This window comes from Zeugodacus cucurbitae, chromosome 5, assembly GCF_028554725.1.
Source record: "Zeugodacus cucurbitae isolate PBARC_wt_2022May chromosome 5, idZeuCucr1.2, whole genome shotgun sequence".
NCBI classification, from domain to species: domain Eukaryota; kingdom Metazoa; phylum Arthropoda; class Insecta; order Diptera; family Tephritidae; genus Zeugodacus; species Zeugodacus cucurbitae.
Genome location: NC_071670.1, coordinates 57,604,946 through 57,620,009, shown reverse-complemented (window position 1 = coordinate 57,620,009; position 15,064 = coordinate 57,604,946). Strand labels below are relative to the sequence as shown.

The following is a 15,064-nucleotide window of genomic DNA, read 5'->3' as shown; positions in this document are numbered from 1 at the left end:
TTATTTCATTCATACTCTCTTAGAATCACTGTCCAGCCAACATTGAATTGCTGCCTTTTGAAGTGTTTTCCGTTCCGTTTACTATTATGGAAATACTCTTAATCTTTGTGAATTAGATTCCACTTAACCGTAGAGTTACATTCTCACTGTAAATGCAATTGTGGGATTCATTAAGTGCCACTTGATGGCATATACTACCATAAACATTATTTCAAAAGCACAAAAGAGACAGTGAATTGCAGCTACGTGAGTTGAAAGTGCAAGAACAGTCAGTCGTATGTTATGTTATGTCCTTGAATACTGAAATGTATGTATGTACATGTATTTTGGTATATATTATACATTGCAAGTTGCAAAGAAAAAAAATTCACTTGGTGCAAAGTCAAGTAGAAGAAACAGCTGGCTCTTGCTAGCAAGTCGGTGCGATGTTGATTAAAAAATTATAAGAATACTGCGCACTTGAAACCCATAAAGAATGCAATGAAACACAGATTAAAAGCAATTAAGCACGATATTAACAATATATCTCGTATCTTTTTGTATGTGCAGTGTTGGAGATAAGGATTTCTAATTGATATAATTGAAGAATAAGTACAATATATATGTACATTGAAAATTATACTACAATTTAATAAAATAGCTAAATCCTTAACATGTAGGTATTATTATTTGAAAATGGCAAAAAGTGTGGGTGTGTGTGAGTGGCTTAAAGAGGAGAGAAAGTTCTGGTTGAAATTTGTGTAGTCAGATAATCTTAAAAGTACATCATCATATGTGCAGCACTATCTAAAAATCAAAATCAAATTGAAATGAGGAGTACGAGTTGATTTAGGGGTTAAGTACCTTTAACTGATAAGCGTCAAAGTAAGTCATTTTATTATTGAAGTCAGACCAGGCTCCCAAAGGAAAAAAATTTCCCTCTTTTAAGCCAAAGCTGCCCACTTCTGGACGGACTCCAAATTAAAATTAATCAGCAATATTTTTGCTAAATTTTATCACGGATTAATTTAAATTACCAAAGCATTAACAGTGACTCATAAAAAGCTTGTGTTATTTATACAACCAACATTTTTGCAGTGAAATGTGTAGATTGTTGTATTTATTCCTTTAGCGTGGCTTAACTTAATTTACCACACTTATTTCTGATTGTGCTAAATTTATTTTATGTTCCTTTCTGGCTTACAGATTTATAGTCATGCACCTACACTTTTTTGGCGTGGCATTTGCTTAATTACCTTTCGTGTTTTTGTCTTTTCCGCACGTGTCTTATGATACATTTTATATTCGCTTTTACGCTTTTACCGCTTCATTGCTTGCTCTATCTTTCCTGCTAATATATTTATATTACGTATACGCCATGTATTACGCGCTTCAGTAGTTGACATTAATTGTTAGTTGTTGCGTGAGGCTACGACAAAATATAACAAAGCAAGCGTAAATGAATGATAACGAAGACCAACTTCCAGGAAATTGAACATAAACAAAAGAAGCGAAGGAACAAAGTATAACAAACGGAGACTAAACCAAAGACCAAATATAAAATAAAAGAAAATCAACCAGGAAAACAAAAATTGTATTGGTAATATTGTCGAGAGGATGAATATTTAGCTGATACTCCATTCTAGTGGCATATTTGTTCGGTCTACTTTAAATTTTGTAATGTATCTTTACACAAAATTCCACTCTCATGAAGTATTTTTGGCTCTCAGTAATTTAGAAATATATATCTTTAGAACCCACGCTTTTGCTAAACAATTAGGATACTATTTCAATTTCTCGTTCAGCTCAATATAATCTCATTCAACTAATCCAGTGTTTAATTATAGCTAACTGTTTTTCATTTTATTTTTATCGCATGCACGCGCATGATTTCCGACCTTCATTGCTGAACATTTTTTTTTGTGCTTGCTATCGCTTATTTGAACAGAGTAAAAAAGTGTGAGACAGAAAAAAGTATAAAAATGAATCTGATAAGTAACAGCTGTTACGAAATTAAGCGTAAAGAAATTTAAATTCACAAGTGACTGGCAAATTAAGAAGCACTGTGAACTCACAAACAGCCTCTCCCTTGAAATGTTGCGTATACGCAGCGTGTGCCAGACGCCATTTTCAAATGTCAATTTTCAATTCACAGGCGTTTATATGTGCGAATGACATAAATAATTGTTTGTTACAGTGCCAAAGCGCAAAGTTGGCAACTTTTGGCGGACATTTTTTTTGAGTTTATGTTCAAATAGAGGCCTAAAGACGCTACATTTATACAAATCTTGTAATTGCATAGCAGTTATGAAAGAAATAAAATTCAAGTTCAATTCAATTCAAGTTTCCACGCATAAACTCATTAAATTTGCCACGTGGCGAACTTTCACTTTCTTCAATTATTTTGAAGTTCACAACAAAAATTATGCGCATCTTTAGATACACTGTTATTAACCGTGTATGCTTTTTGATTAATGTTGTAAAACTTTTGTTAAGATTTCACCTAAAACAAAGCAATAAATGAGGAGATATAGTAACACAAGTTACAATGCCAAACACTTAAGCAAAAATGTATGCGCCCCAAGGCTCCATTTAATTTATTGAAAATTTCAACTTCTGCAATGAAAATTAGCGCAATTTATTACATTTAGTTAACGGCAAGAGAGTTATTAATTTAAGGAAAGACGTACTGTGGCAACTGCTCTAAATTAATTGAAAAAGTCATTCAACTGTATTAAATATGACTCACTGAATTTGTGTTGCTTTATTATTTGAATTCATATTCAGTAGTGCTTTAAGAAAGTCTATTTTCATTAATTATTAAAATTAAAAAAAAAATCATATAATGTAATAATAATTTCAACTTTAAGTGTTATTGCTGTAATTTTGCTGCTGTATTTTTTTGTGTTTTTTTTTTTTGGAAACAGTGAAATACTCATTTGGGTAGTGCAGAATATTAATTGGATATTAATAAAAATAAAAATGTCATCCCTCCTGACTTCTAATAACGCCTACTAACCTTTTTTCGACTTCTGCAAATGATTAGTTGCTTGCGTGGGTAATCGAGCGTTCACGATGTCTCATTATGCTCACAACATGAAAAGGAGTGTGAAGAATGAAGTAGCAAATTGAAAGCGTTTCCTGCTTTGATTGCTTCACAGCAACTATATTGGGGTTGGCAATAAAATGCAGGAGTCTACGATAAAGCAATATGAGGAGGGAGGCTCAGATTTCTGGTTTTTCGTAAACTACCATTGTGTAACTTCTTTTTCGGCTCCTTGCAGACTTCAGTATTAGCAAGGTTTACTGAACGATTTCTGAATTTAAATACAAAACTCGGATTTCAGTCTTAAATTCTTACAATTACAAGTTACACCTAAATATATTTACTACAAATTAGTAGATTCGTGTGCTCCGCTATTAAGTAAATTTTGATATATTATTTGGTAATTAAATAATTTACAAGTGAACAAATATAGTAGATGAGACCTTTTAAGCTCTCTTCAATCGTCAGATATTGTCAATTAAGGGATGCGCCATCATAAAGCGACTGTTAACTTCGTGAACACATAAATAATACGCGATAAGCTTTGTAAATGTGGAAAAGTCCAAGTAAAAAATGAAAAGTGAAACAACATTGTAAGATAAGAAAATCTGTACACTGATGACACTTTAAAATGTGCTATGCTTTATGAAATTAGTACATAGAAATAAATTAATGTTACCCTGAGTTATATATATAGTTATAATTCGAACTTATATATTCATATTTGTGTATCCATATTAAAAGGTGTCCCCTAGGCGTATACGCAACTCAACTGAGTTTTCTTTTAATATCCAGCGTGCTTATTAGCTTTGAAATCACATGTTAAATATTTATAACTTGCGATTTCAAACTACACCACCCGTGTTGAATTGGGTTCAGTTGAGTAAGGGTAAGCTAATTTAACCTGTCACTGCAAAGCCCTCCTTTGTCAGCTAATGCGCAACGCTCAATTATCTACTTGCTAATTAAATTTAGTGATGCCTGAAGATAATCTGAATATTATAAAGTAATTAATATTGCGTGCTTGAATATTAATTTCTATAGCAACACTTAATTGCTTAATTGTGCACAGCGTCGAGTATGAGAAGACTATTTTTTAAAATCTTAATGGCTACATATTTTCAGTAATTAAGTACTCTTAAAGTATATTATTAAATCACTATTTGCAAAATATTTCTATAAATTGTATTACACTTTTCCAAAATTTTCTATAATGAACTCATTTTCATTATGATAATGCAAAATCGTGTATATAAAATTACTAAAAAATATTTTTCATTTTTTTTTTGAAATTTCAATCTTTATGCAAACTAAATTCATCCAACAGGCAATTGACTTCACTTATATAAATAGCGAAAGCCTGCAATTGTGTAAACACTCCCTGGGAAGTGATAAACAAACCATTAGTTGCCATTATTACTTTAAAATATCATTGCTACTTATATAAAATTTCTATTTTATTTCTCAATTTTCGCTCATAGCACGCCATTTGCCCTCTATTATCTAACTTAAGGCTTTACCGAGTCTGTAAAATGCAAATCAAGTGAAATCATTTGCCACTATTTGTCTGTACGCGAAGTGTGTGTGAATGTATAGCATTGTAAAAAAAAATTTCCACTTTACGTGAATCGCCTTTAAATTATCATGTGGCTAATTCTCACTTATTACAAAAGGCTTTCGCTCATTTGTAAGTTTGCGCCACTTAAATGGTGTCTGACGCCCACTGCGTATACGTAACATACTTAATCGGATTGTCTGTTGGCGGCATGCAAATGTTGTTCTTTGTATTTTGCCAGGTGCCTCTTAATAACATACGTACATACATCTGAAATTATTTTCTTTATTTTTGTTTTGTTTTTTTTTTTACCGTTTTTAACGGAATTTGAATTTCTAAAAATCGTTCTTTTTGCGTCTTTAAATGTACACATTTGGGGAAACAAGCATATAAGCCGCTGTTGTTTTCTCAAATTTCTACTAACTTTACGCTGCTCGTTCTTACAAACCATTGAAATTATATAGCATTAAGTTATGCTTACCAATCATGCGTGTGCTTGCAAATGACTCAAGTGAGTTGTGACATAAGATTTTCTGCTTTTTCACACATGGATTTGATTGATGGTTTGTAGCAAGTATGACAGCGAATGACGAAGAAATGCATAAACGCTTTGAGGGTAGATGAAATTATGGATTCAGTGATAACTGAGTTAAAGGCAAAATGTCAGCTTTTTTGTTATTGTTCATTGTCGGTTTTGTTTTGTGGCATTTTTGTGGTGCGATTGAGTCACGTACTCAATGCGGAATTGCTCTTTTAATTCTAAAGATAAAATTTGTGTTATATCATTTGTTTTTATTCAAATGTTGAAGTTGCTGACAATAGCAATTAATATTTATATTTGATTTAAGACTTTCATATAGGCATATACATATATATTTCTTTATTTTCTCCTCATCTACATTGGCATACAATCACACCGAATACTCATAACGAAGATTGCACCTGTTTTCATTTTGACGGAACTAATTACCCTTGTAAAACATTAAACTTTTTACACGACTGTAAAGTCGTTGAACTCCATTAATTTTACATGTTTTTTGATGCGCTTGGCCACCCATGCTGAATAAGGAAGGCACCTGTTGTGGAAATTTGTCGGAAGAGTTTCATTTTACGCATTTAATTCTGTGCATCGCTATTTATTACATAATGGGTCTCTATGTTTGAAGGAGACCTTGGAGATGCATAAAATTAAAGCAATTCTTAGTTATAGAGAATAATTTTTTTACAAACTTAATATTACCTTTATATACAATACAATTATTTCAAGGCAACATTAAAAAAAAATGTCTCCTTTCCATCTATACTACTATTATAAAGAGGAAAGATTTGTATGTATGTTTGTAATAAATAAACTCGAAAACTACTGTGCCGATTTTAAAAATTCTTTCACCATTGCAAAGCTACATTCACCACGAGTAACATAGGCTATATTTATTGCTAGAATTTCAACTTTCTGGAAATAGTTCCCAAGTGAGGGTATCAAAAAGACTTCGTGATGGAGAATCTTAATATGAAACTGAAAATCGTCTTGCAAGTCATTCTCTTCGTGTGTAAAAACTTATAATTTTTGTAATGTTTGTTTAAATCCGTGCGAAGCCGGAGCGGTCTCCTAGTAAAAACTGTATAAACTTCATAAAGTGTTTATATTCTTCTTCCGTTCGTATTTGAATTGGAATGTGTCTGTCATTGACTCAGCTTATTTAATAAGTCTAAGAGTAATCTCTGCTGCTATTATTGCTTCGCAGGAAACCATTGAAAACTTTTGCGTACGTGTTGGAAACTTTTTTTCGAGAATCTGTGGAAATTGCCTAATCATAGCAAACAATAACAACTCCATCAATGAGACCAAACAACAATTGATGAAATAAAACAAAAAAATATACCCAAACGCTGACCGCGGCTTATCAATAAAACAAATAAGTGAATTCAATCGTGAAGTAATCACTCATATCTAAAAACAACCGAGCTATACAGTTGATGCAAGTGATTAAGAACTTTCCTGCATAAATAGACGGAAAGTAGTTCCTATTAAGCATTTCATATATTGATATCAGATTGTTTTAAAGAAATAATGGTAATGCTTACTCAGTTATGTAAAGCTGCTTCCCCTCTTTTTCAATATTGTAAAGCAACAAAGGCTAAAAGATGGTCCAGTATATTGGATATGACATAATCCACTACTATAAAACTTAGGGTCGTTATAATACCTAATAAAATACATATAAATCCTTGTTGTCTAGAAATTAATACAAAAGTTGAAATGCATAATAAAATATTTCAAACAACACAGTCTGGAAAACAATTTCCAACAAACCGTATAATATTTGCATATTTTCTAATGTGTTTTCGGCTAAATGTAAAGAGAAAGTAATGCAAGTCAATCAATATGCAAAAAATAATGAAAAAATTTGTCTAGCCAACTGTTTGAGTTTCATTCAAGTTATTACTCAAGAGATTTATCTTTGTCACCTTAAGAGATTTTGACAACAGACTGGTGCATTTGATGGATAATTTTTTTTATTTCGTCACCCACTTGCCAAATATCGAATTCAATTTCAATTGAGTCTAAGAAATTAGCATAATGGTAAAGTAATGATATTGATACTGTTACATATTATTTGCATAAAAATGTATAAACGTATTAATGTTAAATTTGGTTGATAGATACTGATGAGATTGAGTTTATAGAAGAACCTAAAAGAAAGGTCTCAGATAATTTTATAAATAAATATATTCCACAAACTACTAGTCAATTTGGGATAAGTTTCTTAAAAAAATTTTAATGTGTAAAATTAACTTACGTTTTAATAACTCCCGCATATTTAGTAGATATTTACACAAGCATAAAAGTTCGCAAAGGGTTGCCTTTAATATTTTATAAACTTAATGGCAAATAATTAAAAAACGTATACACATTGGCTTTCAAGTAACCTTCCATGCAGTAGGGCTTCCTACTAATTCTGGTTAATTACCAAGTTACAGGGAAGGAAATGTAATAAAATGGAGACGCTGCAAGGTGACGCAAAAAATAAAGAAACAGAGAAACAGTGTTAATCTGTAAGAAACCAAAAAAAACATTAAACTGTAAAATTTTCAGCTTGGAACTAGAAACAGAATAAGAAAATGTCTGAAAATCTAAATAATAAATATATTATTTGTTTTATTTCAATTTTCATCGATAGGAAATTTAAAAATCAAAAGTACAAATTGAAATTTTTTTGCTTCAGTTAACACAAAAATATATTTTTATTGGAATGTCAATTTTAGCCACCAAAGTCAATTCGTATTGGACTTAAAATACTAAATGAAAAATTTGTCACTTTAGAGCATCTCAGAGGAATACAATTACCATTGTGCAAGCTTTTTTCTTCGTGTGCCATATTTTCACAGTTGGTGTCAGAGTTAGTGGACTGAAATGCAACACGTTTTAACATATTTTTTATAGACCAATATATTTTTATGCCCCTGTGGATTTTTTACTGAAGCTTGAGAATGCGAGAAATGTCCGGCGTTATTTGCCTTGAGCAACACGAAGTGGTGAAGAGTTTAATTTGACATGAAAAGTAGCACAGCAACTTTTAGTTGAAAGTCATTTATGTTCGTGGCATTATTCAACTGGGAGCATGCACTTAAATAAATGGAAGCAACGATATCAAATGAAACGTATACACACATATGTATAGATGTCAAGCATAATAACGTTGCAACCACGAACAGAAGCGGCAACTCGCGTGCACAACATCCTAACGTTAGACAAACAGACAATAACCTCGTGCAACAAGGCCAACAGCTTTGCTGGCAGACATAATTTATGTATTTGTAGAAGGAAACATAAGAAGCCATTATATTGCTTTGTATGTGGCTGAAACTTTTAGCGATAGATTGGTTAATACAACTGACTTAAAACTCCAAATTCAGACCACTTGCTGTACCATCAAAATGGCCTGTTAAAGCATTTGAAACCTTTTCAAAGTGAAGAGTATTCATGGGTGAAGCAATATGAAATGCAATTTGATGAATGGAATTACATTTTAAAACAATTTTTATCATTCAAATTTATTTCAGAATCACTATGGCCATTATTGTGTATATAATTCTGCTGCACAATTACATTGAATAAAAATAATCGCATTATGGACTAAACGTGTTCGGCAGTTAAAATGAACAATATTTTAGTACCCCAAGCGACTGAAGTAACATATATCGAGCAAAATAATCTGCATGAAGATAAGAGCTGCAAACTTAAATTGGCTTATAAACAATAATTAAAAACTTAGCCTAGAGAACAAAGTTCTGTTTGTTATATAACGCGGTCATAGAGCCGATTTGGATGTACGGCATTGAACTGTGGGGTACGACCTGTGCTATCAATATCGATATAATTCAGAGATTCCAAACAAAAATACTTAGAACAATCACGTGCTCACCATGATACATGCGTAATGAAAATACGCTTGGCATTCTCATGGTAAAGGAAGAAGTAGCGAACAGCAGAAACAAATATTTATCCAAACTCCGAGATCACCCAAACCCATTGGCTAATGCTTTAGTACATTCTTGTAATCAATCACGTCTAAAAAGAAGAGATATGCCAGCACACTGAAGTGCAACGTTTCACCAAAACAACTCAATCACTTGGTTGATTAGGTTAATTAGGATTAAGATTTTATAACTTATTGTTAGGCTTCAAAGAGCAGATTCAATAAATAAACAAAAACAAAAAAAAACAACAAAAATTTATTTTATAGCCAATGCAAATTGCTGTTAGTTTTTCCACTGAAACTGATGACACTTTCTTTTCTAAACAAATGGTTGGTTAGATATTTTGATTCGGTTACGTATACGCAGTGTCGCAACCTTTCCTATTTCACGTATTCTGGTTCCAATGTACATAATTTCCATGTAATTTTTCCCTCTGCATTTTCCGTACGAACGTATTTATATAATTTATGTTTTTACATATTTTACAAACTCATAACCATCATGATATTTCTCGCCTTAAAAGTAGACCTTGCCGCATCGACAAAGTGCTAATTTGGTGCTCATGTCAGCAAAGAATGTGCAGCCATTGCCAGTATATAATATTACATAAAAATTCCACAGGGTGTGACTTAATAAAAATTTAACTAGACTAAAATGAAAATTATTACCACTTTGGTGTATTTTGAAATATTAGGCTAGAAGTACTGAAATTCATTTTATCGATACCTTAGTGGATAAAATCAGACAATTTTCGGAAGCCCTAAAATCATATTTTATCTGCAAACAGCGTAATATATTTTTGACTGTTACTCCAGCAAGGTTCATTGGGCCTCAAAGGATGATGAACAAGGATATCATAAGCAAACAAGGTTTAGAAGGGAATATTTAACAAATCAAAAGTTTATGGAAATTTATAATGGGTTTTTAATTAAAATTGGATAACCAAGTAAACACATTAAGAGCACAAGTGTTACCGTACAAACATTTTCTGAAAAACATTGTCAATCAATATAGGTATGGATAATTCCATAATCCCGTAAACGTAAAATAAATTGCAGAAAATGAACATAAAACACTACAAGCGTGGCAATTTCCATTAATCAGCACTTGTTAAAGCATCAGACATGTTTGGCAAATATTTGCTTTGTAGTTATGTAACGGGTGATTTTTTTGAGGTTAGGATTTTTATGCATTAGTATTTGACAGATCACGTGGGATTTCAGACATGGTGTCAAAGAGAAAGATGCTCAGTATGCTTTGACATTTCATCATGAATAGACTTACTAACGAGCAACGCTTGCAAATCATTGAATTTTATTACCAAAATCAGTGTTCGGTTCGAAATGTGTTTCGCGCTTTACGTCCGACAAATTTTGTTCAGCGATGAGGCTCATTTCTGGTTGAATGGCTACGTAAATAAGCAAAATTGCCGCATTTGGGGTGAAGAGCAACCAGAAGCCGTTCAAGAACTGCCCATGCATCCCGAAAAATGCACTGTTTGGTGTGGTTTGTACGCTGGTGGAATCATTGGACCGTATTTTTTCAAAGATGCTGTTGGACGCAACGTTACGGTGAATGGCGATCGCTATCGTTCGATGCTAACAAACTTTTTGTTGCCAAAAATGGAAGAACTGAACTTGGTTGACATGTGGTTTCAACAAGATGGCGCTACATGCCACACAGCTCGCGATTCTATGGCCATTTTGAGGGAAAACTTCGGAGAACAATTCATCTCAAGAAATGGACCCGTAAGTTGGCCACCAAGATCATGCGATTTAACGCCTTTAGACTATTTTTTGTGGGGCTACGTCAAGTCTAAAGTCTACAGAAATAAGCCAGCAACTATTCCAGCTTTGGAAGACAACATTTCCGAAGAAATTCGGGCTATTCCGGCCGAAATGCTCGAAAAAGTTGCCCAAAATTGGACTTTCCGAATGGACCACCTAAGACGCAGCCGCGGTCAACATTTAAATGAAATTATCTTCAAAAAGTAAATGTCATGAACCAATCTAACGTTTCAAATAAAGAACCGATGAGATTTTGCAAATTTTATGCGTTTTTTTTTTTTTAAAGTTATCAAGCTCTTAAAAAATCACCCTTTAGTTATATAGTTCGTAAAGGCTTATTAAACAAAAATATATAGATATAAGTATGTATTTAGATGTAAAAAGCAATTAAGATTGTTTGATTTAGTAACAAAACATAAAAAGACTTTGCTTGTTTAGGCTTTGAATAATTGAGTGTTTGCACTAACTTCTACATTTTATATATATATTTTTTTTTAATTACACTACCTACATTCGCATACGTTTCATACTTATATGACAGCAAAAATATTTTGGTCAAAGCTTGTACTTTCAGTTTGATAAAGGAAGGTCTCCATAATAATGAAATGTTCAATTATTGTATATAACCACGCTGTAGGATATGCCTTTATTTAATTTTAAAAAGAGGTTCACTATCAGCTGATTGCAGAGACATTTGTACCAATATATATATATATATATACAAGCCCAAATCTCTGTAGATATACAATTTTCGTTTCATTCATGAAAATGAGAAAATGTTGTGGGTGGAGAATTGCGCATGCGCTATGTATGCAAGCACGCACATATAGTATCGGTAGATGCATATGTACATAATAACCCATATTATTCATAGAAATCATATGTTCGACGAAAGTCAGCATGCAACAAGTGGTTGTTGCACAAACATATTTGTAGATTTTGTTTGATGTTGCCAGCAACATGTTTCTATGAAATGTATACTTATTTATATACTACAAGAACTAAAATTGATCCTTTTTATAAAATTTTGGTTATTTGTATTTAATGTAAGTATTTACAATCTTCTCATATGGATATTGAACTAAAGCTGTAATAAAAGCTACAAAAAATATATTTCTAATGACTTAAAAATATCATATAAAAACATAGGCTTTTTTGTCCAGAATTTAAAAATCCATATTTGTATTCTAGCAGTTATTGAAACTATTTAAACAGTACTCAATACAGTAAAAATTTATATGTGAAATATGAAGAAAACAATTAAACGTTTTGTAACCTCATATACAACTTTTTGTTAAAACTTATATTTACCGCATGGTTCATAAAATAATCTATACGAAGAGTGCGAAGGTGGTTAAAGCGATGTGGGTAGTTTAGAATAGGCAGAAATAATCTTATCTGTATTACGCTCAAATTAAATAATGTGTTTCCTTCTCTGAGACTGAAGTAACTTAGTTAGAAAATATATAAAAACAACTCAAATGAAAAGTATAACAAAGTGCACTCACCGTTCTCAATGTACAATCAACGTTGAGTATGTTCTCTTTTACTCGCTGTACTCTCTTTAGCGTAGACTTACTCAGCATAGTTGTCACTCACTGTCGCTCTCTGCTTAAAGGACATGTGGACATCATCTCAATTGGACTCTTTAGCATTCGTAGCCGTTGGCTTAACTGTTTTTCTGCTGCAGTTTAATTTCGTTTGCCTCGCTGAACGGATGTGCAAGAACTTGTTAACGGTAAAAATGTATATCACATAAATTAAAAATCTGATGAGAATGCGAATATACGACACTACGTGGCGGGCTCGTTGAATTGGCGTTGTGAAAGTGAAAATATTTAAAAATCTGTAACATAAAATGAATTTGAATTTTGAATTGAAAAATATTTTATATTGAATTATGAAAAACAAATAAAGGAAAATGATAAAAATGGTTGGTTTATAGTGCTTGTATGTCTAAATGAATGTGGCTTGTAAACAGTAACTTAGCAACCTTCTTAAATCTTTTGCAGTTGTGAAGGCATTATAGTTCGAAGGTAATAGCACTTATTAAAAAAAAATTCAGTAAATTCGAAGAAATAAATACATTGAGACATATTTAAGAAAAGCAATAAAAAAACAAATTTATAATTATTTATTATCTAAACACACTACTTTTTCAAATAAAAATAAAATATTTTTTTATGAAAAACAAAAATATTTGCTGAAATTTTTATTTCTTAACAAACTTTTATGTTAATCTTTATTTATATTTGGATACTTCGTATATTTTCCACAAAAACATGGGTTTCTTGTGTAATCAATTCAAACCAAGTTTGTGGTACTGTTGAAAAACTTTTTCTTCAGAGTTTTTGCGAAACTTTCTGCAACCCTCCGTTTGTAGTGTGCATAAATTTACCATTGAATGTTTGCAAACTGGTTAGCAATGGTGTTTGAATAGCTGAGGGGAAAATAAGGCCACTGAAAAGATGATTTCGATATGAAACCAAACAAAAAAGAAGGTACATTAATTTTTTCATGAGTATTCCCTAGAGCTTTGTTTCAAAGTGACAGAACTTAAACACATTCGTGACCGTCTTAGTGAAAGCCAAATGATATTTTTAGCGAACAAACTTATATAGAATGGCAATATTTTTTCAAACAAAATTATTAGAATCTTAGCCATTTCTTTGAATTAAAAAATTGATGTCAATAAATCGGCTAACAGTTTCCTAACCGTTTAGCCAGTTTTAGCCAAAATGTATTGATAGAAGTGATATGCGTCAAACAATGGTGGGTATGTTATTCATTTTTCTATAGCAGAATTAAAGAGTAGTATTTATTCATATTATAGGCGCCAAGAGTTTATACAACAGATTATCCTAGGGCTTAAATGAGTTTTTTTTTTCATTCCAAACCAAACCTTCAGGAAAATACTTACTCATACATGCATACGAACAAAGTCTTATTCTTTTATAGACAAAGTTAAATACAAATTTTCACAAGCACTTTTACATTCACCGCATAAATTTAAATCATTCCACTTAAAAAAAAAAACCGGCACATTAAATTAAATGACTTGGCTGAATGGCTCTTAAGGCACTTTTCAACTACTTACGAAGTGCGTAAGTCGTTATCCTGAAGTGATTTAGTGAGTGATGAAACTGCTACAACGGGAAGATCGTAAGAATAAAGAAAAACCATAACTAATAAAACTAACATAATATAAAAATTTGAAACATACACGGCATTCAGCCTAGCTGCGGAGACTTGCGCCGTCAGATTCTTGCTCTTATTTGCTGTTAAATTAAGTGATAACTTTGAGTATGTAAGCAAAAAAATTTAATACTTTATAAGTGAGAATTTCACATCCTTCAAGTGAGTACCTCGAGTGATTTTGGATAATTTATGTGGCCAGTAAATCCCTTTAAAACAAAAAAAAATATTCAATTAAACTTAAAAATAAATTCAGTCAATTCAAATCTGCATTGAGAAAATATACTTTAAACAAAACTACACTGTCATAACAACATACATTCGCTTTAATTTTATTTAAAAAGTATTTCTTATATGCTATCTTGAGACTTACTGAAATGAGGATTAATGGCGATAATAACATGGGTTACCCTTGGCGTATACGTAACCTTGCCAACTAACCTAGCTGTGGGTATCATCAGTTTATGTGACAACATAATTTGTGGTTTGTGTAGAGCTTTTTTACAGTCTAATGTGTCATCAAATTTCAAAGTGAAAACTGGATTAAAAGCTAACTATAATTTTTAGAATATTTCAGTAGTGGAGTTGATTTTCTTGCACAAATTTTTATACTCTCGCAACAAAAGTTGCTAAGAGAGTATTATAGTTTTGTCCACATAACGGTTGTTTGTAACACCCAAAACTAAACGAGTTAGATATAGGGTTATATATACCAAAGTGATCAGGGTGACGAGTAAAGTTCAAATCCGAATGTCTGTCTGTCCGTCCGTCCGTCCGTGCAAGCTGTAACTTGAGTAAAAATTGAGATATCTTAATGAAACTTGGAACACGTGTTCCTTGGCACCATAAGAAGGTTAAGTTCGAAGATGGGCGGAATCGGACCACTGCCACGCCCACAAAATGGCGATAACCAAAAACACATAAAGAGCTATAACTAAGCCATAAATAAAGTTATGAAAATACAATTTGGAACATAGGATCGAATTAGGGAGGGGCACATTTGAATGTAATTTTTTTGGA

At 32.0% G+C, this 15,064-nt stretch overlaps 2 protein-coding genes across 2 annotated transcripts in view; one reads left to right on the top strand and one right to left on the bottom strand.

Annotated features, from left to right (window-relative positions):
- Positions 1-15,064, bottom strand: part of LOC114803696 (tigger transposable element-derived protein 4-like) — a 46,282-nt gene that overhangs the window by 27,274 nt on the left and 3,944 nt on the right. The gene's annotated exons all lie outside the window — the stretch shown is intronic.
- The window catches only part of LOC105209111 (uncharacterized), a 244,326-nt gene continuing 241,976 nt past the window's right edge, over positions 12,715-15,064 (top strand). The window contains exon 1 of the mRNA XM_054231097.1: positions 12,715-12,885. The gene's annotated coding sequence lies outside the window, so the exon portion shown is untranslated. The remainder of the gene's footprint in view (positions 12,886-15,064) is intronic.